At 42.1% G+C, this 25271-nt stretch overlaps 1 protein-coding gene across 2 annotated transcripts in view; it reads left to right on the top strand.

Annotated features, from left to right (window-relative positions):
* GMDS (GDP-mannose 4,6-dehydratase) overlaps positions 1-25271 on the top strand; it is a 286374-nt gene that overhangs the window by 233705 nt on the left and 27398 nt on the right. The window lies entirely within an intron of this gene.

Raw genomic sequence — 25271 nt, 5'->3', positions numbered from 1 at the left:
TCATGCCGCAGATGCCACTTGGACTTCCATTGATAAGGCCAAATCTAAGAGTGAATCCAAGCTGCAAACAGGTTAAGAGAGAGTGCAGTCACATCCAATGTAGACTGAATACCACCCAGCCTTCAAGTAGCCCCAACGCAACCAGTAGCAGACTCTATCTCATCTGGAGCTTCATATGACATCAGTGACCTAGTCCTGTAGGCAAACAGGTTTTCCCAATTCTGCTTGCTATAGCGAGCATGAGCTTTCTGGTGAGCATGACAAAACCCAGCCTTCCTATGACCCTGGGAATCATCCCTGCAGTAGTGCAACACGCATTAGGCCCTACAAGCACCTTTGAAGCAGAATGCAATTGCTGGAACAATCTTCACCTACCTCTCCAGCTCTGCGCTAGAGGGGAAAGCTGGGACTTCCTTTGACTCTGTGTTTCTGATGCGCATGGGCATGATCCACAAAGCAATCTTCCATCTTTGTCTCCAGGTAGGGAGTTGCGGAGAGGAGCTGGGAATTGTCCCTGACCTCAGACTGAGTTTTTCAGGTGAAATTTCAGTCAAGCACCAGAGGGGGTGGGAAGGTTCCCGGAGGCCGTACATTTTTGGTTGCTTTCAAAGATCAGCTAAGATTTGTGGATCCCTAAAGGAAAGTAGGGACGCGGGTGGCACTGTGGGTTAAATCACAGAGCCTAGGACTTGCTGATCAGAAGGTCGGTGATTCAAATCCCTGCGACGGGGTGAGTTCCCGTTGCTCGGTCCCTGCTCCTGCCAACCTAGCAGTTCGAAAGCACGTCAAAGTGCAAGTAGATAAATAGGTACCGCTCCGACGGGAAGGTAAATGGTGTTTCCGTGCGCTGCTCTGGTTCGCCAGAGGCGGCTTAGTCATGCTGGCCACATGACCCGGAAACTGTACGCTGGCTCCCTCAGCCACTAAAGCGAGATGAGCGCCGCAACCCCAGAGTCGGCCATGACTAGACCTAATGGTCAGGGGTCCCTTTACCTTTACCTTTAAAGGAAAGTATTCTTGTGCAAGAAGAGCTGTGTGTATTGTTAAGGAAGGCGCACTTTACATATAAGTGTGGCAAAACTGGGAACAAATAATAGCTATTTGCATTTTTGAAGTATTCCTGCATTGGCCAAAGAATGACGATTGTAATTAGCAAATGAATCAAAAAAGAACTGTTTATATTCTTAGTACAGTCAACATCACATTGTGGTTCGAGGACCCGATCCCCGCGTAGTGGAATGAAAACACAAGGACACGTGATATAAGGTTAATGGGCAAGAAAAGGCCACAATTTCATTGATTACAGCAAGTGAAAAGGTATTGGCTTAGGCATTGGATTATGTCAGCTGACTCCACCCCCTCAGAGAGGGGTGAGTCTAAAACAGGGGGGTTTATTCACCAGTAGGTGGAGCGTGTTGATGCTAATCCAACTATAAGCTCTCCCCTGATGTCACCGAGGGTCGTGCCATGGCCTCCCGCCACGCAGGCATCGGACAGAATACACGACCGCCGGATTCCTTTAACGGAATACCCAAAATTGAAGGCGCAGGTGATGGCCACACCTAGCCCTTCGACACACCACAACACATTATTCCAATGCCTAACCTACCCACCAATACCACGAAAGTTGTGACGATTGCTATGAGGTTAGGGTTGACGAAAAGTGAGGCCGGAAGGCTGATTGCAGCAATTTAGGCTGCTAAACACGCCCCCTCGCAGGCACCTGGTTGGGTGCCTGCCCGTGGGCGTGGGCGCCAGCCAGGTGAGTGGGAGGCAGGGGGCTAACGCCCCCTGCTTGAGGCGGAGTCCGGCTCCCGACCACAACCACTCCCCTCTCTTGCAGGAGGAGAGTCTTTGCCGTTCCTTTCCTGACTATGCAGAATTCCTTTTTAAAATGCTATCTTATTGTCTGTTATAGGGAACAGTTATTTGTCAATTTCCCGCCCTTGAAACAGATACATTCCCTGCATCTCCTGCTGCTCTTATCCATTTAATATCCTAAATACCACAATAGTCTCAAATTTCCAGCAGTGAGGTGCATCAAGACAAAATCAGCTGGAGACATTTTTGTGATTCTGTGCTGTTTGAAGGGTATCAGTTTTAACAGGCTGGCAGCTCAAGGGCCAGTAGGAAGAGATGTTAATATTTTAATACAGAGATGTGCCGCATACCATTGCAGAAAGATAGCACCAAATTAAACAGTTCTTTGGGCGGTGAATTAAATATTCACCAGTCATAAAGTACAGGGCCATCGTGCAACAAACCCGAAACGCTCTTGCCCCCAGGTCATTCTCCTCTGAGTAGTCCTCCTGCATTTCAGTGGGTTAATAATGTCTGTCATTTATCTCCTTTCTGTCTTTCATAGGAATTTTAAATATGATTCAGTATCCCTCCTAACGCAGCCTCTGACCTTGGCATGTCAAGTGAATGACTTGAGGCCTAAAAATGTCCAAGTTGTTCATTCTGTGAGAACATTTGCCTTGAGATTATTGAAAAGATTGCTAAATAAAAAACCAGCGTCTTGCTCTTCTAGTCATTCAAGTGAGAAGTAATAGCACACGCAAAGGACGTAACTGAAGATGTTCATGTCTCTGGACTGGCTTATAAAGGATATATGCAGCTGAACATACTTTTAGAGTTTAGGACCTGTTGGTGTGAGATTCAAAGTTAATAGCTTATTGCTCCTGATATTTTATGTACAGATTTTTACCAAAGCCAACCAATTTAACAGTCTTATGTCAGCATGAAAGTGATATCATTAAGAGAAATATTGTTTAAAGGTAAAGGGACCCCTGACCATTAGGTCCAGTCATGACCGACTCTGGGGTTGCGGCGCTCATCTCGCTTTATTGGCCGAGGGAGCCGGCGTACAGCTTCCGGGTCATGTGGCCAACATGACTAAGCCGCTTTTGGCAAACCAGAGCAGCGCACGGAAACACTGTTTACCTTCCCGCCAGAGCGGTACCTATTTATCTACTTGCACTTTGACGTGCTTTCGAACTGTTAGGTTGGCAGGAGCAACGGGAGCTCACCCCGGCGTGGGGATTCGAACCGCCGACCTTCTGATCAGCAGGTCCTAGGCTCTGTGGTTTAACCCACAGCGCCACCCGTGTCCCTAAATTATGTTTAGATGACTACTAATACATGAAGAGGGATGCAGGTGGCGCTGTGGGTTAAAGCCTCAGCGCCTAGGACTTACCGATCGAAAGGTCGGCGGTTTCAATCCCTGCGGCGGGGTGCGCTCCCGCTGCTCGGTCCCAGTGCCTGCCAACCTAGCAGTTCGAAAGCACCTCCGGGTGCAAGTAGATAAATAGGGACCGCTTACCAGCGGGAAGGTAAACGGCGTTTCCGTGTGCGGCTCTGGCTCGCCAGAGCAGCAATGTCATGCTGGCCACGTGACCCGGAAGTGTCTCCGGACAGCGCTGGCCCCTGGCCTCTTGAGTGAGATGGGCGCACAACCCCAGAGTCTGTCAAGACTGGCCCGTACGGGCAGGGGTACCTTTACCTTTAATACATGAAGAATAAGGGTGTCTACTTTTCTCGCTTTGCAAGATGATTTACAATGCAATCTTTTGCATGTTTGCTCGGACATTTACTGACTATTGAGCTTAGTGGGACTTACTCCCAGCTAAAAAGCACTAGGGGTGGGAAAATTTCAGAGGGAATGCTGACTGGCAGAAGAGTTAGGCTTTTCCATCCTTTCTCCAATGTAAACAGTGGAAAAGGATTATACCTTTTTGAGTTAGGGGAGCAGGAGTGCTCTCATGGAAACGGTTTGTTTTCTCTGATGCCTATGTAATGCACAAAATGCCTCTTTTTTGCCTTGGCAGCAAAAAATAACTTGATAAGATTACTGAAAACCTCTGCAGAGATTCAGAGATTTAATGTGAATTAAAGTTTCCTCCTCACGTATCCAAGGGAGCCTGAGGATCATCTCTAGTCCAACACCTTGCAATGCAGGAATATGCAGCTGTCCCATACAGGGATATAATCTGCAACCATGGTATTATCAGCATATTTGAAAGGTGGTTTATTTTTTTCTTTCAAAACTGCATGCCCCAAACCATTTTAAAGCAATGAATTGCAAAAATTATCATAAGAGTAGGGGAGGTTAAGTAGTTTCCTAAGTTTTAAACCTTTTTTGTCTTTTTCAGACTGGACGGTATTTACTCAGATTGTGCCTGAGTTATTCTAAGAATAGATGGTGACCTCATATACTCCAAAATTGTACAGCTGCATGTGTAGGTGTTTAGTTTATAAAATAAAAAGCATTGCCTGTAAATGCAAGGTAAAATGCACGGCACCTCTGCACTAGAAGTTTAGAATGACAAGATATTTTGCTTTGCTTTAAGAACCAGATCTGTTTATCTCTAACCATTCTGACTATTTGCAATTATTTATGTTTTAGTGCTTACATTTCAAGCACCTGTAGTCCTGAAAAAGATGAGGGGGGGAAACCCTTTCTATCACCTTCATGACTTTTATATATAATGGTACTGTTTCATTACCTATGGCAATCAAAGTTAAAGGAGGTGTACTCCACTTGCAACACATGGAACATTTTTGAGTGGATTTGTTCATTTATAAGAACATAAGATGAGTCTACTGGAACAAGCCAGTGGTCCATCTGTTCCAGCTTCCTGTTCTCACAGTGGCCATCCAAATGCCTGGGGAAAGCATGCAAGCAGGACATAAGCACAACAGCACTCTCCCCAGGTAACTGGCTTTCAGTAGAACTTGAAGGTAGAACACATCCATCATTGTTAGTAGCCATTGAGAGCCTTACCCTCCATGAATGTGTCTAATCCTCTTTTAAGGTAAAGGGACCCCTGACCATTAGGTCCAGTCGTGGCCGACTCTGGGGTTGTGGTGCTCATCTCGCTATATTGGCCAAGGGAGCCGGCGTACAGCTTCCGGGTCATGTGGCCAGCACGACTAAGCCACTTCTGGCAAACCAGAGCAGTGCACGGAAACGCCGTTTACCTTCCCGCCAGAGCGGTACCTATTTATCTGCTTGCACTTTGATGTACTTTCGAATTGCTAGGTTGGCAGGAGCAGGGACTGAGCAACGGGAGCTCACCCCGTCACAGGGATTTGAACCGCCGACCTTCTGATCAGCAAGTCCTAGGCTCTGTGATTTAACCCACAGCACCACCTGCGTCCCTTAATCCTCTTTTAAAGGCAAAAATTTGGTGGCCTCCACTGCCTCTCGTGGGAGCAAAATCCATAGTTCTACTGTGCACTCTGTGAATAAGTATTTTCTTTTATACGTAACATTCCGGCTTCATTTGAGGTCCATGAATTTTAGTGTTATGAGAGGCACAGAAGAACTTTTATTTATTGACTTTTTACACACTATGCATAATTTTATCCACCTCTATCATGTGTCCTCTTGTTTGCCTTTTCTCTGAATGGAAGGTGTTATGTACTGAAGTTCTCACCCCGGGCCAGCAGGGGGATATTGTAGATAGTTATGCAAATAAGGGATGGAAAGTGACGTTCAGTGATTGGATAGTTTTAGAAAATTGTTACAATTACATTGTACTGGAGCTCTATGTAAGCAGGCTGACTGAACCCTTCAGTTCAGTTCTGTTCTGGCCTGTGAATAAACAAGAGCTGTTTGAAGAATCGCTGTGTCATCTGATATGTTCACCCACAACTTAACAGAAGGGGTCCCAAATTCCTTAGATGCAGCAAACCTTTGGCCCTCCACGTGTTGCTGAACTACAACTCCCATAATCCCTGGCAGTGTATATTTTTAGATATGCTGTAAGATGCCCAGAGTGGCTGGGGAAGGCCGGCCAGATGGGCGGGGTATAAATAATAAAAATTATTACTATTATTAGTAGCCATACCGTCTGAGGAGGATGGAAGATGGAGTCCATCAACATATGAGTCTATCAACAAGTTCCCTGCTCCTGCTGTGGACGATGGCAGTGGTACAAGCTCAGTCCATCGGTGTTTCTACTCTGCCAGGTGGTGGATCCTGAATTCAAATTTACTATACTATTTCCAGTCAATTGCAAATGAATGTTATTCCAAAAATAATCAATTTTGCGTATTTATAAATGTGTGCAACAAACAGCGTGCCTATCTCTGTATATAAATCTGTGCGTACGTGTGTTTTTAAATTCAAGTATATATTCTACACAAAACTCTAAAGTGTACATTAATCAAGATAAGATGTGTTTGTCAGTGCTTTCATCTCAGTGGGAGACAGTTATTACTGGAGTCATAGTCTTGAGCACCAGCTGAGGGTAGGAAACTGGATTCTGACTTCAGAGCGTGTGACTAATATCTTTTTCACTATCCTGCTTCTTGCAGGACACATATACAAATAATATATGTGGCCCTGGGAGTGATGTAATATATATGTAGCCGAGTACAAAGACACAATCTCTGAGAATACAGCCTTTTAAAGGAAACCAACATTTTGTAGAGCTTCTATTTTAGAATGCCTCATTCCTGTGGAAGTATGCTTTTTAAAAATTGGAGAGTTCAGGAGGAGGCAGAAGTAAACTTCCATGCTTTGCAAACCTGTTTGGTGCTTCTAGTTTATCTGATAATAGTGAAGGAATCCTGCGAGGAGTTTTATCTGTCACTTGAGCAATATTTTGAGGGTGGACTGTCCTGACTTGATTTTGAGGGGAAGGAGTAATCACCACTTGACTTGCATAGGTAAAGTAGCAACCACAGACCAAAGACCAGAGCTTTTCATTGTACCCAATGCTGGCTCAGAACTAGTTAATGGAATCAGCAGTCAGTCATTGTGCTGAGCAGTTAAACCTCTGTTTTATGCATTCCCTTTCCAGCGAATGTGCTGTAGTTGTGTAAAGTAATTATTCAGCTTGCGATGACCACATGATTGACTATTGCCTCTTCATAAAGCCAGGGTCTGCTTAGCTCTGCGGTGCAAGGTGACTGCTAAATTGTGCCTGCCTCTTTGTGGAAATCCACACTGAGTGAACGTTGTTCATTTTCCTAAGGGCTGGATTTCTGTGCCAGATGACGTATTTAACTCTGGATAATAGGGTAGTTGGGTGAAGCCTGTTTTCTAGTAACTGCATGCATGCACCAAACTTTTTTTGAAAGCTGGGAACCAGGTTTCTTTTCAGCATGATTTAAAAATAAAAATTGAGGAACATTACAGTCCTGTTTGGGGACTCTATAGGACGGCTATTAAAGCAAAAGTGCTTTTATAACCCTGTGTTATATGCATGGATCCTTAATACATGTCCTTCTGGATCATTGTAAATAAGTGGAACATAGGGAGGCTCCAGGCTGTTGGTATTTTGCCAGAGGGATTCAACACAACACCAAACCTTTAGGTTTGCACAGTTAAAGTGTATGAAAGCACAACAAATCCACTTTAAAAAATGAAACTGACTTTTTGCGGTATGTGGGGGATGGGGAAATGTGTTGAGCAGTCTGGGATGAACTAACAGGAGATTTGGATGAATGCTCATTGTTGTATAGGTAAAACGGTAAAGGGCCCTTGGACAGATAAGTGCTTAAAGGCAACTATGGGGTTGCGGCGCTCATCTTACTTTCAAGCCAAGGGAACCGGCGTTTGTCCACAGAAAGCTTTCTGGGTCATGTGGCCAGCATGACTAAACCACTTCTGGTGCAACAGAACACCATGACAGAAACCAGAGTGCTCGGAAACGCTGTTTACCTTCCCACCATAGCAGTACCTATTTATCTACTTGCACTAGTATGCTTTCAAACTACTAGGTTGGCAGAATCTGGGACTGAGCAACGGGAGCTCACCCTGTCACGGGGATTCAAACCGCCGACCTTTTGATTGGCAAGCCCAAGAGGCTCGGAGGCTTTTAACCACCCTGCAAACATATCAGAATGAATAGTCGGTAAAGGTGGAATATAATCCGAACTCCGCATAAGCTTTCTGCAGGCAAATCGGGGTGAATGCATTCGTCAGTCTTGAGAAACAATAGTGTGCGCCTCTGGGGGTGAAGTCAAACTGTTGCGTTAGCAGCACTGAAGTGAGCTCCCCAGAGTGCAAGCCTGGGCAGTGTGTATGGAGCTCCTGGGGTGCCCAGACAACAAGACCCCCCCCCCTCTAGGCCTCACTGATGTTGTCCAAACTAAGGCAGAGCAATACGTTTGGCACTAGCTTGGTTGCAGGAGTTGCCAGAAGGAGGCGTACAAGGTGCCATCCAGCCATGTTTGGGTCTACGCTCTCGATTTGTGTCGGGTTTACTGCTTAGCCTTTTCTTCTGAAGATACCCTGCAAGGCAGTGGAGGTTTAAGATCAGACTTCTCCTTCTCCCAGATGGGCTCCTTTCCTAGGTAAATGAGCCCCACCTACCTGCCCATCACTTTCCTCTAAAGCACATGCAGAAACCGCCTTCTTGACCTTTGGACCCATTTCTCTGGCTTAACCTGCCAGAGCCTGTCTCAACCACAATACTCGCCACCTGTCTTTGCATGAAGGGGAGTGCTTAACTCGCCAGGGGTTTGATACCCATTGACTACCCTCACCTGCTTTAAGTGCTGAGTCGAAGTCGTTTCCGGGGGTGCAGCTGCTGTCACATGCTGACTGTTTCTAGGAGCCACAGGTGAGAGCTGAATGCAGAGCGGGGACCAAAAGTGAGCAGACTACAATGGCACCTTGGGTTAAGAACTTAATTCGTTCTGGAGGTCCATTCTTAACCTGAAACTGTTCTTAACCTGAGGTAACACTTTAGCTAATGGGGCCTTCTACTGCCGCCAAGCCGCCGCCACACGATTTTTGTTCTCATCCTGAAGCAAAGTTCTTAATCCAAGGTACTATTTCTGGGTTAGCAGAGTCTATAACCTGAAGCGTCTGTAACCTGAAGAGTCTGTAACCCGAGGTACCACTGTACTCCAAAAGAAGCACAGCATTTTCCCCACCAGAGGTACTACCCCCTCCAACACCCCATGCACCCTGCTCAAAAAAATAGGTCTCATTATTTTCTGTCATTCATTACAACGTGCTGTCATTATAATATTGTAAACTAAATAAAAAAATTGGTCAAATTCTTTTTTAGGAAAATAATTTTTGTTAAAGATTCCTTTGAAGAATATTGGAAATGTTCGGAAAAGCATCCCACTCGGTGCCTGTCCAATAGCACAGAGATGCTGCTGTTTTCCCACAAAATGTTAAATGTTAAATCTTCTTAGAGCAATGTAAACACACAAATGCCAGAAGGTACCTGCTAATATTTGCCTCCCTCTAGAAATTCTGGAATCGCCAATTCTGTCAAATCGTTTTGCAGTGTTGGTGTGAATGTGAGGAAGATCTATCTAATCCTCCTTTTTGCATTTTTACCTGCTACTTTTGTACAGTAATCCTCATGCAGACTGTACAAGCGCCAAATCCTCTTGTCAGCACCTAATTTGGCTGACTAGCCAGAGCCATGACTTAAGGCGGATGATGATAGGATGTGTTTGTTGGAAAAGGTGTTGCGGAAGAAATTACCATAAAATCTGCCTCTGTCATAGCTCAAATGGTGCCATAAATTCGCAGTGCACTTTTTTATGCAGAGATAAGCCTTATATCCATCACAGCCAGTTAACTACAGCAAGATTGCACAAGCCGGCAGCCAGGACTTCTGCTCTGCATATGTAGTTTGAATTATTCACAGTCTCATACAGACATTGATTTTTCAGCTGTGATTAAAACAGCCGTAACATACACACAGGTGATATTGATTGTTTTTAGCAGTATCTAGACAACAATTGAATTTCCAAACACAATAATTTTTCCCCCTCGGAACTTCTTTTGTGAATCAGTTCACACACTTCTTGCCTGTTCCAAAGTAATATTCTGAACCCCATGCATGTTTACTCAGGGCTTCTTAATGTGATTATGACTGGAGGGCATACAGCCATGTGAACCAACCAAGGATTTGAGAGACGCTACAGAGATGCCTACGAGGAAGGAAAGAAAGGTCAGCCTGGCAGGTACAAAGGACAGGGACTTTTCTGAGATGGCCCCACAAATATGGAATTCCCTCTCCTGAGATACACAATCAGCGCACTCGCTGGCAGTGCTTAGGCAGGCTCCAAACTTGTTTTTGCTTTTAATAAGGAGGTTTAATAGACAGACTTTTGTCTGACTGTAATATATTGTTATGAAATGTTTTTGCTGTTCTTATTATGATTGTGATTATGTTATTTATCTTTTATATGGTTTTTAACAGTTTAAAATGTTGTAAGCCACAGTAGGAAAATAGAGGACTGGGTAGATCAGTTGGTTTGAACCTGGTGCTGATAACACCAAGGTTGCAGGGTCAATCCCCATATGGGAGAGCTGCATGTTCCTGCATTGCAGGGGGGTGGACTAGATGATCCTCAGGGTCCCTTCCAACTCTACAGTTCTATGAAAGATGGCTGATAAATTTTAACAAGAGCAACAATGAGGAGGAGACATTCTTCCTAAAGAAAATACAAAGGGCAAAGTACAAAAATAAAAGAAATAATTCCTTCTACCAGTGTCTCTGAACAGTAACTTCACTTGTAACTTTGGGGGTAAAATAGCCAAGCACTGCAAGCTGGATAAATTCATATTGTGAACTAGGCAATTAAATACCTTGCAAAAATATCACTATAAGTAAATCGTCAGTTTGCTCACAAGCAAGTTGGGAGAAGTCAAAATGTCTGTTTTAAGGCAATGCCGTTGTTATTATCAATGCCTGATGTTTCCTGAGTATAGATTCCCTGCCCATATATTTCCAAAATATCTCCTTGGAAGACACTGGGAAACCTGAGGATATTTGTAGAAAGCAAATGTCCGAAACCTCTTCCTTAGCAACCTGCACCTTAGCCTCCATTGTTCGCCTTTGCTTTCTACGTCTGTCTCTTCATATTTACGTCAGCAACTCTGTGAAATCTGGGAATATCTGGGGGGAAAGGTGTTGGTAGTTCTTGTACTTGGCCCAAAGTAGGCATCAGTGTCATTCTGAAGTTACATGCACAACCTTAAATGGTGCAAATCATTGTATAAAGTATTTGTTTAAGTGTATAGACTTCTTGAGGCATATGCTCAGCGTCTGAGTGAACACTAGTATGAGGTGTTGTGTTTCTCTTTAATACCATTCCCAGCCATCCAGATTAGTTTATTCCTCGTCCCCTCCCATTTCTCAGTCATTATAGAGAAGGTAGCTGAGGGCCTTCTCACATTCTTTGTTGGTTGTTGACACCAAGAGATGATTGAAACAGCTTCCTATTCTTGGCAGGGCATATTGCTTGAGAGTTGTTAAAAGTACATCAAGGTACTTTTTGTCCCCATTCCATAGGAGAGCTTCAAACTATTTTTTCCTTCACTTGGGGATAGTGCTTGAAACCTCTTGTTAATAGTATATTATATAGTATATTAACAAAACGTTAATGGGTTGGATCCAGAGAATTCTACTCTAATGGGAGTTTCCAAAATCACCTTCTTCTGACAAAGGAATCTCCTGTCAATCTAGCCCAATGCATGTCATGTTGCAATAGTGTACTAAGTAATAATGCTAGCTAGCCAATTCTCATTTCCAAATCACTGCAGAATGTTTAGCCTCCCAATATAAACTAAGCCCAAATCTAAGAATTAATGGTGTGTGTGTTACATATCAATTTTTGAAATCTTTATCATGCTTAAGGAACATTCTATTTAACAGATCTTAATTTGATTTCGATCATCAAAGCACAAAAGTTATATAAACATATAACTTGGAACAAGAAATCTAGTGTGGAAAACAAAAATCTACTGCCCAAGTTTAATCTAGTATAGGCCAGTTAAGGTGATCCTGCCCCCCCCCCACTCCCCAATGATGATAGAACGTGAATTAAGAAGCATGAGGCTCTTAGGCACTGAAGATTAAAGTTAAAAACATGGTAATGATACCTTGATGATTGAGTGATGTCTGCCAAACTTCCTCAGGGACTTCAGTAATATGAAGGTAATATATCATTAGAAGTGTTGAACACTATGTCTGACATGTTTAAATTTATGTATCGCATTCCTCTAAAATAACAACTGGGAAAAGTTTTTTTTTTAAATCTGGAAATATGTAGGAGTTGTGTGGAAAACCACAATGTAGGTGATGGTCTCAATTGGTGGCGCTGAATAAAAGTGTTCAGAATCATGTCATACGGTAAAACAAGCTTCAAATAACCTCAAGAATATCTTCATGATAAATTTGTACTCAGTGAAGGTTAATAATGTACAATCCACAAAACTTTCGAACTGGATGGGTACACGTATTTCAGGTCAATGGGACTGGTACGTTGATGAGAAACACAGTTATATGAGAAGAAGTTTCATTAGACCTTACTTTCATGTAAACTTCTTAGGGTTTCAGCATGAAATGGTTTGTGAATTATAACCCTAGGTTTCAGCGTGACAGACACTTGTTCTCGATTAATGCAGTTTAAAGTCATGCAGGTACTCAGTGGGTTCAGGAAGTACACTGTTAGAAGGGATTGGTTAGTCTTCCCCTCTGCCTTGATTTACAACATTTTATATCCAGAAACCTATACTTAAGACATCAGTGGCAGATATTTGAACTGTTGCATCCAGAAGTGAATGAAGTCCTACTGAGTAGAACCTTTTTACCTTCCCAGTACTGAAAAAAATATTCCTTTTGAATCAGCCCCAAATGGACTTTTGAGCACTATCACTACGCTGACAAGCAAACTTTACAATCAGTTTGCTATCCACTTTGGGAAATAAGACAGGGGGAAACACATTCTGACAAGGGTGCATTAACCTGCTGTTTTTGATTTCCATGGGGTATTTATTTCATTTAAAAATGCAATCAATCTCTTTCAGAATCTCTAATGCATATATATATATGCATTAGAGAAATATGCAAATTCCAATCAGGGTGTGTTTTTCTGGCTGCATATTTCTGGATAGATGTTTGGCAGGAGGATTCCCCCCTTTGAATGAAACAAGTTCTAACACCATCTTTTGAGAATTTGTACAATACAGCAAAAAAAGGAAATGCGTTTCAGTCTGCGCACAATCTGGATGACTTCATGGTATGGCACATGGAATTGTCTGAACCCAACCAGTTCATAAGCAGTTGTTTCTTTTTCAAACTATATACCTCCAGATGATTATGTGCCGATATGGGGGGGGGGGGCCACTTAGAGTTATCCTAAGTATCTTTTAGGGACGTGGGTGGCATTGTGGGTTAAACCACAGAGCCTAGGACTTGCCGATCAGAAGGTCGGCGGTTCGAATCCCCGTGACGGGGTGAGCTCCCGTTGCTTGGTCCCTGCTCCTGCCAACCTAGCAGTTCGAAAGCACATCAAAGTGCAAGTAGATAAATAGGTACCACTCTGGCGGGAAGGTACACGGTGTTTCCGTGCGCTGCTCTGGTTCCCCAGAAGCGGCTTAGTCATGCTGGCCACATGACCCAGAAGCTGTACGCCGGCTCCCTCGGCCAATAACGCGAGATGAGCGCCACAACCCCAGAGTTGGCCACGACTGGACCTAATGGTCAGGGGTCCCTTTACCTTTACCTAAGTATCTTTACTCACAAGTAACACACATTTAGTCTAATGGAGCTTACTCTCAGGTAAGTGTGCCTAGGATTCAAGCCTTAAAATACTAATTTGTATGTGCAGCTGGACTATTTGCCTAATACTGCTTCTTCTTTCTACTTAACAGTGCCCTTCCTTTGTCTGTCTGTCTGTTAGTAAAAGCACCCGATACGGTGGCACTGCTAAAGCTAAGCATCTAATATTTCTTGTTCATTAGTTTTCGAATCTGAAAAAAAAAAGAATCTTCCCTGTTGTAGTATAATCACTTTAAAATTGTAGAAATTCAAATTCCACCATCAACTCGAAAATCCAAATGTTAAGAGTTTAGTGATATTGATTTCAATGGAATATATAGTCTGTTATAGTTCTAGATGGGCTTGTAGGCAGAAGAGAAACACCACAAATATCCTGTCCAGACAGCTATATACCTTTAAACAACAGTGAACTGCAATCTGCTATTGAACCTTTAGTTGATCTGATTAAAGCTTCATTGTGTTGATTTCTAGGTGATAGAATTTCATCCCACACAGTATGTAATTGGATATGCACATCTAAAATCTGTCGAACACACACTTTGCATTTACTCCACCCAGTGTTATGGTTCAGACTGCATTTAAATTAATTATCAGTTTGTCAGTTATGTGCATAATACATCTTGTTTGCTTCTGGTTTATTAAAACACACACACAATACACACACTATAATCCATTGTTAGGGGTGGGTGTGTGTGTTTAATTAATTGTTCAAATGTAAAATCCGAAGGATACTCCAAGCAGGTTTATGTTGGCTTCCTCCCTGACCTATTATGTTCGTGCTAACAATAGACCTGACACTTGTTTTGCAATGTCAGTTCCAAAATAAGCACAGATCCTTTTGAAGTGCCTACTCTTTGTTGTAAGACATATTCAGAATCACAAGCCAATTATTCTAAAACATTCCTTTTCCACTGGCAAAACAGTAGGAGCCAATTAACTGTAGAATTACTCTAGCATTTGGTACGCTGTTGCATACACTAACATAAACTGGAATAAAAGCTTAATGCCTTGAAGATCAATAAAAATATTTGTTGCTGAAGCCAAATAATAGCATACCTTTAAAAAGCTACACTTAGAAAACTATATGGGGAGATGGAACTGAGAAAACTCACTTTCTGCATTCCATTCATAAATCTACAAATCTCTGTCATGTTCCCCTTTTAAAAACTCCAACTTCAACCTTTTCGTCGGAAAAATCCCCCAGCTTGTTTCAGGTGCCCCATTTTAAAAAAATATATTTTTGCATTTTCTATTTTACATATACAAGCGAAATAAAAACATAAACATAAAATCCCCACCCCCATTGTGGATCTAAATATAATGATTTTCCCCTCTGCATTTCTTTCATAACTCTAGTCTTATAAATCCTTTATCATTCCATAGTTCAAATTTTTACTACAAGTTTTCTGTCAGTCCTACCAATGTGTGTAATTGTTTACAATAGTTTTTCAGATAGATTGTAAACTTTCCCCATTCCCAACTCTTCCTGGTTTCTAATTCTTCCTGTAAGGTTTTCCATCTCGGCATAGTTCATTAGTTTTATCTGCCACTCTTCCTTGGTTGGAGTTGTACCATCTTTCCATTTTTGGGCTAACAGAATCTGTGCAGCTATGGTCGTGTACATGAATAGTTTCATCTGGTCCTTCGGGATCTCTGGACCTATAATACCTAAGAGAAAAGCTTCCGGTTTCTTAGGAAAAGTTATTTTCAACATTTATTTCAATTCATTATATATCATTTCCCAGAAGTCTTTTATCATGACCGCCACATGTGATAAAAAGTACCCTCTTTCTCTTTACATTCCCAGCATGTTGTAGACTTTGATTTATACATTTTAGCTACCGCATTTTTTGCTCTATAAGACGCACCAGACCATAAGACGCATCTAGTTTTTGGAGGAGGAAAACAAGGAAAAAGATATTCTGAATCTCAGAAGCCAGAACACAGCAAGAGGGATCACTGCACAGTGAAAGCAGCAATCCCTCTTGCTGTTCTGGCTTCTGTGATAGCTGCGCAGCCTGCATTCGCTCCATAAGATGCACACACATTTCCCCTTACTTTTTAGGAGGGGAAAAGTGAGTCTTGTAGAGCAAAAAATACGGTAATTTATTAGGAGTTAAATACCAATGATACATCATTTTCATATAATTCCCCTTCTAAGTGTAACAAGCTGTAAACTTTAATCCTGTTGTCCATCATCTCTCCCACACTGCTAATTCAGTACTTTAACCAAAATCCTTTGCCCAATGTATACTATCTGCATCTCTGCAGAATCCTTTTTGAAGTGAAGGGACCATAAAAGGCAAGCAGTTCTCAAAATGTGGGTGCAACATAAATGTATATCTATCACCATTAGGACATTTGATTGGTGCAGCTGATTTGTAGTTCTATTGACAAATACCTCTGCAGCGGGTACATATTTATTTTGCTTCCTTTTTCTGCTAATATGGCACTTGGTGCTCGTAAGATACGTATCAATTTAAATGTGAAATTATAATTTTTCGTTCCAATTTGTCGCTCAGTCACCCAGACAAGAGACTGTAGTTGCAATCCTATATGCACTTCCCTAGGAGTAAATCCCATTGAACTCAATGGCACTTCTGATTAGATTTGTATAGGATTACCCTGTGTATCATAGCCTGCTTGAGAATGAACTGTCTTGAATTTTTATTTCTTTATTTGAGGCAGTTATATTTTCACCTTTCAGCTGGCTCATCCAAGACAGCTTTAGAATGAACTTCATCATCGTTGATTCTTGGCTTCTGTGCATTTTACTTTCTTTTTGTGTGAGAATTATGCATACCTTTTCATCTCTTTACTTTATTACCAAGTCATTTTGAACCATAAAAAATCCTTGCCTTCTTATCTCAGGTAAGTCAGTCTTCATGGGAGTCTTTGGGTTATTTCCAGCATAACATGTGGAGGTCACCCCATTTTTAACAGGCAATATTGTGCATGATTTCATTTGAGCATTTTATGTGGGGACTGGTGTTTGCAGGATGTACGTGTGAACAGAATCCTATATTTCTGTTGGGTCCTTTTCACAGATACAAATCAGAAAAAGAAGTGTAGGTGGTTCAGGCCTGCAACATGACCATTTTTTATTTTATTTTTATGTTTAGTTTCAGATTTTCTTAAGAGGAAAGGTGAGAACAGAAGTACAATTGTGATGGGGAAATAAAGACACGGTTCAGATTAAAGATGGAGCACAGTTCTGAAAAGGTTTAAGATAGCTTGTGAAGTTGTCTGATTTTCACATGGAAACACTTATCACTTTAGCAGAAGATCTGTGAACTCCAGTCCAGACATAAACTTTCTGAAAGCGCTTCTCTTTTCCTTCACTACAATTTCACCTTTGACATCTAATGTTTCTGCTGCCTCTTTGACTGGTTTCCTACCTTTGTTATATTAAGTAAAATAACATTTTATTAGCAGTTTTTACATCATCAGCTGTTAAGCTCTTTTTGGCCTTTCCTTATTGCAGAATTACATTTGCATGCCTCAGCGCAGGTCCACCCCCCTGAGGAAGCCAGTCCTCACATACAGGAAAACAACATACAGTATATGGGATAAAATTGGCCACAACTTTATTAATTTCAGATGCAGGAAACCTTGGCTTAGCCAGGCATGGCCAAACTTGGCCCTCCAGATGTTTGGGGACTACAATCCCCTTCATCCCTGACCACTGGTCCTGTTAGCTAGGGATGATGGGAGTTGTAGTCCCAAAACAGCTGGAGGGCCAAGTTTGGCCATGCCTGGCTTAGGCAATGGGCGTGTACCCCTCTCAGCCCCCTGCTGGGGTTCTGAGGCAGGAATATGGGGGACACTGCAAAATGTGCATTTACACAGCTAGGGCCCCTCTTTCCTTGTTGCTGAGGGGAGTTTTATGACCCACCACTGTGTGCTTGTGGTCAGTGACTCCCCTCAGTCAATACCCCCTTTTAATGAGGACCCTGCAAACACCGTCGCGGGAGGGTTGCATCACTACTCCACCCCTTCATTTGATTGATGGACTAAAGCAGCCGATCTCAACCTGTGGATCCCCAGATGTTATTGGACTACAACTCCCATCATCCCTGAGCTCTGGCCTTGCTTGCTAGGGATGATGGGAGTTGTAGTCCAAGAACATCTGGGGACCCACAGGTTGAGAACCGCTGGACTAAAGGATTCTGCCCAAGGCCTAAAACCCCCCAAAGTTGTGACAACTGCTACGGGGAAGGCAAAACCTGCAGAGCAGGGGAAATTCCTTCCCGGCTCTGAAAGACAGCAACCATAATCCGACAACTGTAGCAACGCCCATGGACCTGGAAAGGGAAAAGTTAGCCTACAAAACAAAAGGAAACAATTAGAGTGGGTGGGTGACGCTCTGAGCCGACTGCGCTACCGACATCGGCTGCAGCCACCTTTTAAAACTTAAGGAGCAGACTGGAGTGAAGCTTGCTCTGTAGATCCACCCCCAAGCCTGCCACAGATTGGCTGACTCAAAAATGGTGTTTTGGCGGGAGCACTGAAGCCTCTGCAGCAACCTCAAGGGGCAGAGCAATGGCATGGCCACGGGAGGATGGCGGGTCCGCACGCCAGGCCGCAAACATCGCCCACCACCGGGGCTTGGTGAGCGGCCCTTAGCCCGCTAATGTTTGTGTGTGTGTCCCTTGATTGGTTGAGTGTTCCACTTTTAAAGGCAGTAACCTCGTCTTTTATAAACCCCTTGACCCTGCTGTTTAGCCACATTGGCATCCTTTTGAATGTATACAAGCATCTTCTAGTTTGTGGGATAAATTTGATCTGAGACGGTTATTTCTTTATATTTGCTACAGCAAACAGTCTGTGGTTGTGCAAATTAATACTTAGCAGGAATAGTATGCACAAAAAAAGTGAGCAAAGGCATCTTCTAACAATACTGCGCATTTTGCCCGGTCATGCATTGTCACAGTTAATGTTGACTCGTGTGCCATAAATCTGTAAGAACATTCAATAAAAGATACAGTAAAGCTTTTTGCATTATTGCCTCAAATGTACTGATGCCATTCTGAGTACAGTGATACCTCGGGTTAAGTACTTAATTCGTTCCGGAGGTCCGTTCTTAACCTGAAACTGTTCTTAACCTGAAGCACCACTTTAGCTAATGGGGCCTCCTGCTGCTGCCATGCCGCCGGAGCCCGATTTCTGTTCTTATCCTAAAGCAAAGTTCTTAACCTGAAGCACTATTCCTGTGTTAGTGGAGTCTGTAACCTGAAGCATATGTAACCTGAAGCGTATATAACCCGAGTTACCACTGTACATGGCTACGCAAATTTATATTAGGTTGCATATTCTTCTCACTGAACGGTTGGACTAAAAGTATGTTACATTCTCTATGTTTGTTGTGAATTGCAAAGAAACTACCTTATCTAGAATTTCCAAAAAGCCCTGCAGCTGTAGCGAGATGCTCAAACGTGGAGTAACGTTCAGCTTAGGAGAGTTGGCGAAAGATCAGGAAATGAAAAGCGTAGGGGCTTAAATCAGAAGTTGTTTATGGAAATCAAACCAAGCAGATTCTCAGTGTGTAGCCAGTGTGAAGATACATTTTTTTGAAAAGGAATTGTTTAAATAACACCTGAGGGTATGGTATGACCGTCAAATGACATCTGCCTTTGAAATGTGGAATGCGAAATAGAGAAAAGAAAATGTAATAGGAGAAATGAAAGTGTGGGTAAAAGGATAATTTCTCACGTCTTAAATTCCCTACTGGGGAACATACAGCTATAGATATGTGTTACTCTGGCTTATATATATTGTAAAGAACATCTTGATTATTATTTTAAAAAACAAACAAACATTATTTCACTTTCACAAATAAAGCATGGATTTTCTGTGAGAAATAGTTTTTATGTGTTCCCGTTTATACAATTGGCATTTCCCTTTTTCGATGCCTACAAAAACTATTTCAAAAGCAAATCTGCATACCCATTGATTTTAGTACTTTCTTTGCAACTGATTTGGAATTTCTTGGACTTAAATACATAGAAAGTGGTCTATTTTGTATCTATGCCTATCAGCATTTATTTTTAAGTGCAGTTTCTTTTAATTGGAAAAAGTGTTTAAGTCAGAGGAGTATAAAAAATAATAATAATAAGTGTAACCATACTGAGGGTTATTAGCAATAACGGATGGAGCCTCTGTGTACAGAGGCAGTATATCTCTGAACCCCAGATGCTGGTGACAGACAGGAGGGCGAGGGGATCGCTTGTACTGCAACCAAGGCATCTGGCTGGCAGCTGTTGGAAGCAGAATGCAGGGCTCCGTGTACCTTTGACCTGGTTTAGCAAGACAATTCTTGCATTCTCAAAGCTTCCTTCAGACCGGAGGGGACCATGCACAGGAAGTGAGATGGTCTTTGCCTCCCGTTGAAATGGCTTCAGTAAGTAAAACTATTGTATGGGTTTACATTTTTTAAAAAGCAGTCATTCAAAGTATGGACACCCTTCAGTTATAAACCCCTGTATTTGCCTTAAAGAAAGAAACAGAAAGTCAAAGACAAGAAGACATCAGATCTCTCCCCTGGGCCTCCTTGTAACAGTAAATGTGTGCTGACTAACAGTCCTGAAGGTGAAATATTTGCAAAGAAAACAAATAACCACTATTATATAATTCCCTCGGCCCTCCTGTTTTTCCCTCGGCCCTCCTGTTTGCTGTCACTGAACAAGGAAGGGCTCTTCAATGTTTTTCTTCAGTGGGTGTCCGTCATAATTGAACAGTTCAGATAAAAAGCTTAAATATTTAGTTGGAGCAGTTACAATAGCGTTCCTCAATTATTTGCATCCGCCAAGAGTACAGTAATACTCTGCAGACTTTAGCACTACTGATTCCATCCATAGCCAGCATAGCAGAAACTGTTTTTTTACTTCAGGATTCTATACTATTACCAAAATAAATATATGGGTTAGGTGAGCACCTATAGATATACCAATTACATTTTTAATATGACTTCCAAATCAAATTAACTTCTTTTTGTTAGCTGCAACCGAGTTTTACAGAAATCATTTGTTACAAAGTCTTAGATATGTCCTTGGAAGGAGTCTCATAGCTGTGTTGTTGTTTAGTCATTTAGTCATGTACGACTCTTCGTGACCCCATGGACCAGATCACGCCAGGCATCCCTGTCTTCCACTGCCTCCCGCAGTTTGGTCAAACTCATGCTGGTAGCATCGAGAACACTGTCCAACCATCTTGTCCTCTGTTGTCCCCTTCTCCTTGTGCCCTCAATCTTTCCCAACATCAGGGTCTTCTCCAGGGAGTCTTCTCTTCTCATGAGGTGGCCAAAGTATTGGAACCTCAGCTTCACGATCTGTCCTTCCAGTGAGCACTCGGGGCTGATTTCCTTAAGAATGGATAGGTTTGATCTTCTTGCAGTCCATGGGACTCTCAAGAGTCTCCTCCAACACCATAATTCAAAAGCATCAATTCTTCGGCGATCAGCCTTCTTGATGGTCCAGCTCTTACTTCCATACATCACTACTGTAGGAGGCAACAATTTATCCTTTTCCCCATTCTTCTCCACTCCACCTCAAAGTAATATTAGTACAGTGGTACCTCAGGTTACATACGCTTCAGATTACATACGCTTCAGGTTACAGACTCCGCTAAATATTACCTTGGGTTAAGAACTTTGCTTCAGGATGAGAACAGAAATCGTGTGGCGGCGGCGCAGCAGCAGCAGGAGGCCCCATTAGCTAAAGTGGTGTTTCAGGTTAAGAACTTTTTCAGGTTAAGAACGGACCTCCAGAACGAATTAAGTACTTAACCCAAGGTACCACTGTACTGTACTAATGTCTTGAGCCAACAAATAAAGTTTTCTGACATGTCAGATGCTGGGCATTATTGTTGAGCCTGTCCTGCTTCCAAGTGATATGATTCAACAGAACCTTCACATTTTATGTTGTGGAGCTGCTTTTTGCATAACAGGCATTCTGGAAATGTGGATCCAAAACCTAAGGTGTTGCATGATTTCATTTACCAGACCAGTAGGCTCAGATGAGCATCACCAGACGCATTGAGAAATGGACTTACAGCATCAACAAAGTGTGCCAGTTCTAAAAGGAAGCTTCAAAGGAGGAGCAGGAGCAGAACTTCTTTGAAGCCCCTGCCAGTTCATAAAAATCACTGGAGGGGACAACATTTCATGAATGGTCTGCTGAAACTAGTTAGTGTACAGCACCTACGCCATTTGAGTGAGGGCCAACTATAGTTTGCAGTTAAAATTAAAGCTAGGCACTCTCAGTCTTACTTGTTTCAATTTTTCTTTTAAAAAACATTTACGGGGAGGGAGAGAAAGATGCGCACACACAAACTGCTATAATTATAGTCAAGATGTAAAATTCTACAGCGCAGTTCTAAGACTGATATTGAATCTGTATGCCTTTCCAAATACAGTCATACCTTGGACGTTTTGGCTCCCGAACGCCGCAAACCCGGAAGTGGGTGTTCCGGTTTGCGAACGTTCTTGGGAACCCGAACATCTGACGGGGCTTCCTCTGCTTCCGATTGGCTGCAGGAGCTTTCGCGCTTTGGTTTTTGAACGTTTTGGAAGTCACTCGGACTTCCGGAATGGATTCCGTTCGACTTCCAAGGTACGATTGTAATGAGAAATGGAATGAAGCAGACTTTAATATGCATTTATGTGATCAATTTGATTTGAATTAATTTTATAATGAAATGATTTTAGAATGTTGTATTATTTTATTGTTGTTAGCCACCCTGAGCCCGGCTTCGGCTGGGGAGGGCAGGATATAAATAAAAAAAAATTATTTTTATTATTATTATTATTATTATTATTATTATTAGGCTTTTTAAAAAGATTGGCAACTTAATGAACATATGAAATAATAATAATAACAATAACAACAATTTTTATTTATACCCCGCCCTCCCCAGCCAAGGCCGGGCTCAGGGCGGCTAACAAGCAATAATAAAAACAAGTTGAATGAATACATCTTAAAAACAAGATTAGAATACAACATTAAAATATTGAAACATTAAAATGCAGCCTCATTACAGGAGGAGAAAGGAAAAAGAAAGAGGGGGAGAGAATCAAATTGGCTCCAAGCCGAAGGCCAGGTGGAACAACTCTGTCTTACAGGCCCTGCGGAAAGAAATCAGATCCTGCCGGGCCCTTGTCTCATGAGGCAGAGCGTTCCACCAAGCCGGAGCCAGTGTTGAAAAGGCCCTGGCTCTGGTTGAAGCTAATCTAACTTCCTTAGGACCCGGGACCACTAGGGTGTTGCTATTTATGGACTTTGAGGCTCTCCGTGGGGCATACCGGGATAGGCGGTCCCGTAGGTACGAGGGTCCTAGGCCGTGAAGAGCTTTAAAGGTCAAAAGCAGCACCTTAAATCTGACCCTGTACTCCACCGGGAGCCAGTGCAGCTGGAAAAGCACTGGGTGAATATGCTCCCATGTCAGAGACCCCGTGAGGAGCCTCGCTGCTGCATTCTGCACCCGCTGGAGTTTCTGGGACAGTTTCAAGGGCAGCCCCACGTAGAGCGAATTACAGTAGTCAAGTGAATAGTGAAATGAAATGTAAATACTCTGTTTATCTTTGGTGTAGTTCTCACCCTACCATTATACATAGTGAATTGAGTGATAGACAGCACAACACAGGAAGTCGCAGTGTCTTTTCCCTCCTATCCCTGCTTTCAAATAAAGAGACCTTTTCCTAGTACTGATTCATATACTGTAGCCAGTGAGGCTGTTTGAACCAACAGGTTTCAGGGCGTGCTTTCTGAACTGATGCAAGCAGCTGTATTTGAATTTGGGCCATCACATGCCCACATATGCATTGTGTGTGTTGGGAGTGGTGTTTAGTCACAGGACCCTGAGAATGTTTATTCTCAAAGAATGCTAAATGGTGCATCCAATATTTTGTAGTTAGGCACAAGACTGCAGTGGCATTTTCTTATGATATGGCTTACAGTACTATCTTGCTTATATGTTTGTTTTTTAATCATATTATATATTGTTGGTCTGTAAAAAGTAACTATATGTGATCTAACTCCAAATAAAGTAGCCTTCTCTTTTCATTGTCAATAGATTGATTTTTGTTGTTGTTTTATATGTCTATATGTGGCACAATGTTGAATTTTGTCAGAGATTGAAAGCTTTCCAGCATATGCAAAGGATTTAATCACCATAATACAAGCAGTAGGGAAGAAATGTATCATTTAAATAACAATCACACAAACGCCAATTTCTTTTAAGGGTAGTGCAGAATTCATCTATAAGTGGAAAAGGTCTCTTTCTATACTCATGTGTAGAGCAGGCACTCCAGAACTATCCTTGAACTGAAGAAAACTGCTGATAGATTGTCATGATTTTAAAGCATTGCTATTCCATAAACCACATCTAAAATTCTTGCAACATGATCACCAGCTGCCAATCTTCTTCTAATTTCTTATATGCTCAGATCAAGAGGGCACAGAACACCTAGTAACCTGCTGTCTTTTAAACCCTTTCATCTTTGGGGGAAGGTTGCTAATCTTATATGTCTTGTTAAATATTGAAACATTATCAGCCTTATACAATACAAAAAATGTGTTATTAATTGTAGAAATCTTTCTGCAACTTCAGTTCATTTGAAAATAGCTATTTGGGAGTAATGTGCATTTTAAAAATAATAATAATGTGGCAGGAAAAATATGCACTACTTCTAGACTGTAAAGAGACTCTAAAATATCATATAATTCTGGGAAGATATGTCAACCACTATCTCCTTCCCAGGACCGGGAGTGGGGCGGGAGATCTAGTTTAGTTCAAAATAAATGCTAATGATTTGAAAAAGGTTGTTCTTTTTTTTAAAAAAAAAAAAAGTTGAGGAGCAACTGTTTGAAATGTACACAAATCCATCTTATTCTTTAAAACTATATTAGGCTAGTTTCCAAGTTGTGCTGACATCCTACATACTGGTTTTCAGAAAGGACTGTCACCATCAATTTTTCTTTTTTAAAGGACTTTAATTCTTTCAGCATGTTCATATGGTTTTATAAAGCCCCAGATACATAGCAAATCCCCTTGGTGTTGTAAGACAAGATTGCTGTTAAAAAATGTTTAGGCTTAGTCAGCTTCTTCTCACCACCGAAGTCATGAGGGACTCTGGGAAATGGTGTTTATACTAAGCTTAAATTGATAGGGCAAGTTTAATGCAATCAGGTCAAAGGTACAACTGCTTAGCTAGCCTCATCAACCACTCAGGTTTCAGCATCGGTTTATAAGCAAAGGCCTGTAATGATAACATCTGGCTGTTAACTCATGGACGGCTTTTCTGCACGCCATGATTGAATGTAATTTGATGGTGGGGAGGAGCGAAGCTTAGGGGCATCTTAATTCTAAAATTATACGATTCCAAATAGATAAGATAGAAATGCTAGACTTTGATTGATCTCAGTATTGTGACCAGCTCTTCCCCCAACACTCCTTTTAAACAAAGTGCTTTCCTTCTCCTTGCCCATGGGCAAAGGCCTTCGGGTCGAGTAGGAAGTGTGCAGTTGCTTTTTTAAGCCTTTGTGATTTGGAGGGGAAAAACAAAAACAAAGTCTTCATTCTCCATTTTTAAAAAAAAAATATTTTATTAAGGATTTTCTTGTTTTACAGAAGTGTAGTGCCTCGTTTTTTTCTTCTTCTTCTTCTTCTTCTTCCATGTAACGTTTTTACAAATCCGTTTCATTTGTTGAGGCATTAGGGGGA

The sequence above is a fragment of the Podarcis gaigeae genome (genome assembly GCF_964106915.1).
Source record: "Podarcis gaigeae genome assembly, chromosome: 7".
In the NCBI taxonomy this organism is placed as follows: Eukaryota; Metazoa; Chordata; class Lepidosauria; order Squamata; family Lacertidae; genus Podarcis; species Podarcis gaigeae.
The sequence above is the reverse complement of the archived record's forward strand: the minus strand, read 5'-3'. Positions and strand labels throughout refer to the sequence as shown.